This window comes from Ylistrum balloti, unplaced genomic scaffold (assembly GCF_031769215.1).
Source record: "Ylistrum balloti isolate Yb309-2 unplaced genomic scaffold, AGI_CSIRO_Ybal_v1 Utg371000, whole genome shotgun sequence".
Lineage (NCBI taxonomy): Eukaryota > Metazoa > Mollusca > Bivalvia > Pectinida > Pectinidae > Ylistrum > Ylistrum balloti.
The window spans coordinates 33665-38512 of record NW_026782558.1 but is presented as its reverse complement, the minus strand read 5'-3'; positions in this window follow the sequence as shown (position 1 = coordinate 38512).

Genomic DNA, 4848 nt, shown 5'->3' with positions numbered 1-4848 from the left:
TACACCCTTTGATTCTTTTAAAAAGTGAGGGGTAATAAAAAATGTCATATTACGTTAGTGATATTAAAATTATGGGTTAAGGGCGTGAGGTTAAAAAAACAGAAAAAAAAAAAAAAAACTGAAGTGAATTTATGATCATAAAACAACTGATACAACGTCACTACATTTCACCATGCGATGTATTCTGACGATTACGCTGTAAGTTTAAATTGTGTCTTCCTTGAGGTCAGGAAAAGCTCTCAATTCATCCGAGTAAGCATACGTATTCTAAGGAGCTTCACATGACGGGGGAAATCCATATCTACATCATAATTGGTCTACGGTAAACTGATTATAATAGTGTTTTTGTTATATATTCAATCTAAAGATGCCATTGAAATTTTGGTATAATGATTTTATATTGATATTTGTATTAGTTATACTAAAACTTTCTGAAAATACCGTTGTTGTTAATCTGTCGGGTTAACCCGATCTTGATATGAAAGTGGATACATATGGAAGACAAGTATCAGGAGAAAGCATTGAAACGTGTACCGATGTCACAGAAATAGGCAGAGCGTGCTTCGTGGGTTATCTTACGATCGTTATCAGATCATTAGCAAAAGAAGGAGGTGACATATTGCTCATTTAAAAATATTTTGACACATAGAAGTACAATTTATGTAGGTGGACCATTACTGCATATGAAAGACATACTTTGATGTGATTTGAAAGTTTACGATGGCACGTTCATTAACCAAAATAAGGTAATGTTGTTCTCCGTTTTGTGTAGGAGTATTGACAAAGGTATCCTTTAGTAAACTAATTATATTAAAATTATGACACGATCTATACAATATATATATATATCACAGATCGAACTAGAATGTATGTCCTAAAGATCAATACATATGATTCTAATATCGACGTTTTTATTCCATACTTTTCAAAAGAAATCCACCTCTATGTACAAATCAACTTGTTCTTAACAAGAATGGATTTGCTTTTCCAGTAATGACACATGGATAATATTTACCCTCAATTAAAACATTTATGTTGGCCATAAGTGTCAGGGGTAACCTTGAAGAATAATGCTGTGTAAATAGTTGATGTTACAACAATGATGATTTTTCGGTAATTGGTTCAGTTTAACAAGCCTTTATTTGTCTAGATTTTGAAATATTAACAATAATATCGATCACAATATTCGTCAAATTGACATACATGTTGCCCCATAGACGTAGCTGATTTAACTGATGTTTAAAATATACCGCTCTACTATAGTTAAGCGTTTATGTCTCTGATATAACACTATGTCTATATAGCTCTGAAAAGTATCGGTAAAGTGATCTTATCCCTAAAGTTAGACCTACTTAATCTGATCCTGCTTTCCACACCCGTTACTCCCAATAGGACCATATTGTAAAGATATATCATCCTCTCTCTGGAATATTTAAAAGCTAATAATAATGATGAGTGCTTACCTCCTAAAAGGTTCACCATTACGTTCATCGACATCGAACACGGTAACTGTTATAGAAAATAATTAATGTCAATTTTCATGGTGTAAAGACGTAATTAAGACATTAATGCTTTTCATCTCAAAAGTATTAATAAACTATCCGTTCTGTCTTCATGTTAGCGTTTTCTGCGATAGTCGATACACAAGGGAGATGAATGTTTTTATATTATGTTATCATATTCAGCCACGATCAGGGAGGGAATAACCTATTCTTGTAGAACAAAATTCATAAACCAATTTATTGTTCGGTAACAGACTCGTAATTAGCATTGGATAATTTCCACCAGTCTGTTTGCTTACATTTCTTTTGACGGTAATGACAAACAAACAGCAACAGAATTGTTTGATAGTTAGCTTTGGAAACCCTCAATAAACCAAAAGTTTTTTTTTATTACGTTTGAAACGTGACTTTGATAATAGCATTTATCTGAAAGCATACAGATCGTGTACGACACGTGTATTTAAATTGTGTTCTTTCGATTTATTTTCCGCTGTTTCAGTCCCCGATAAAAGAAACATCAAAATCGCATTAACTTTTTTTCCAAACCAGGACTTTTGTTTGTTACAAGTAATAACCACATACAACACGGCAACATATTTTTTTCCAATTTCTTATTTTCCACATGAGATGATGTTTTTTCTAAATTTCTTTTCGTATTGCAGTACGAGAATATTCAGCAACCAACTGTATTATCTAATATTGTTTTTATTTGTTTGTAAACGATAATGATGAAGAATAAATTTTGATATTTAACGAGTGCCACCGTCGTTTTGTCATTAAAATTTCAGGAGAACAATCTGACATTTGCAGTTGTTTATAAATATATATTCGACTGTTTATTATATAAAAAAGAAACATGTTTGTGAAGAACGGAAAGCAATTACAGAAATGTCAATGATGTCAAATGTTAACAAATAGTTGTTTTGTTTTTAACTATCAGTTTATTATCAACGAAAGTCAGCATTCATTTATAATAAATACCAAATGCAAAAGATAAAGAAAATACCAACCCGGCAATATAATCTTACTAAAAGTCAGATTCAATATAACAGAGACAAAGTAAGAAACAAAAGAAAGATTTACAATGAGATTCGCGCAAAAATTACGAGGAGAATAAGACCAGATGTTCCGGAAGAGCAAGCGTCTTCTACTTCATCGATAAAACATAACATGTAAACCTTGGTCAATCCAAATAAATAATGTCAGGTACTCAAATGAGAAGTGGCAAACTAACGAGCATCGAACACGTCAACCTTCATATCACATAACGAAATAGAATATTTCTTAGATTTCTCTATGGCAACCATGGAACTTCCCCATAATTATCACCAACCTGCATAGGTTTAACCATTGTGTTACGGGTTTGTCCGTTAGTTGACGACTTCTTTTACGGAATTAGTGAAAATGGGAACAGGTTATTGAATATAAAATCAACTGTGACATGTGAATCTCTTAAGTTGGAGAAGCAGGGATATTATCTTCCAGAAATGGAAAATTCACAACAGAGAAATTGAAATCATCACGTTTATCATTCAACTTGATGGAAGTCTGTCCACGTTTGTTTCGTTGTAGAAAAAGATCAAGATAAGCAGCTGATGTAGAGTTTGAATTTCAATTCCAATCCTGGTTGGTATATACGATTGACGTGATCAATAATTTTCTTGTTATCTAAAGGCAAGACGTCATTAATACATCTGAAAGTGAAATTAAACACGAAGTCGAAGAAACTATGGCAACATAAAAAAGAAAGACTTACACGCACATCCTTAAAATGAATATAAGACCAGTTATTATCAACGGCACGCGCCATATACATTTTAGTCAATCCAAATAAGCAAGGCCACGTTCCAAAATGAGTCAAAAAAGTCAAATAACAACAGATGTACTTAAGAGCATCAAACACGTAATGCCTCATTCCACACAAGGAAATCGAATGTTTTTCTATGCGACTATTGTGATGACCATCACACTTTCCTTTACTCTTGATCAATCTATGTCTCTCGGAACGCACAGCGGAAAAATCAAAGGTACTAACAAATAAATTGTTTTTTGATGAGGTGTTAAAGATTGGTCAATAGATCATCGGAGTCCTTTAAAATTTACGTACCATTAAATCCACTTCTGTTGTAAACATCAAGACTTTAACCATGATTTGACTACTAGGAATGGTAGGAAGAAGTTGGGCAAAAGTTTGGTTGAACAACCATTGGAACCAGCATTGAAATATATATGTAGGTAGTGTCTATCATACAAACTTCTGTTGTTATAAAACAGGTTATTTTGATAAAGTGATAGCCGGGGCATCGATACCTTAAGGGTCTGACACATTATGAAGACTCAAATATAAACACGTTTTGTTAGAGGTAATAATGTACATGTTGAGATATGTCAATGTTTTGTACATAACACAAACCAATATGATAAACACAAAACGGGCTAAAGAAACATATTGTTGTTCAATGAAAGTTTCATTTGCTTGTAACAAGCTTCAATTTTATTGTCATCTGCCATTGAAGTTATTGAAAAATGATGACAAATAATTTTTTTATTTATCTGAAATGACATAAACTCAAATCAAACTCAAATCACACTCTTTTCATATGAGTGTTATCGTGGATTGTTTCCATTGATGTGTTTTACCAATTTGAAAGAAAAAAATTAATCAGATACACATTTTGTTACAAGGGAGGAATATCCTATGACGCTTTTAGTACTGGTTGTTGGTTGCATGTGATTAGCGCTTTACAACACGGTCCTTATTTGTCTTAGATGCAAATGTGATCTTAATGGAGTTTGTGGTTACAAATGTCGAGACAATGATATATTGTTATGTGTTTTCCTCTGCTCTCAGACGTGTACTGCATACTCAATTTACATATGAAGGAAATAATTTACTTTATGTGTATTCTGGTCAACGTTTGCTTGTATTTAGCCTGTAGCTTCAAAGAATAAGAACTAAAACAACAAAGAAAACATTAATCAATAAGCAAAAATAACCAAATAACAATGAAATTGATTAAGAAAGCAAATATACACGAGTAAAAACAACAATGTCGAAGTAGCATATTTTTTTAAAGAAGAGTCAGTATATTGTGATTTATCGAAGCAAAAACGAAAAACCTCATGTTTGAAATGATATAGATTCCAAAACATGTTTCTATGTATCGTGAACCGGACATATAAACATATATATTGATATTTAAAATCCACTTGAAGCAAATTATACTCTAAAGCTTGGATGGAATTTGTTTTATTTCCATCCTCATTTTAGGACCATCTGTTGCTTATCCGTGCAATACTGTATGTCTCAATTTGCTTATTATCGTTTAGAAGTGAAGTTCAAACT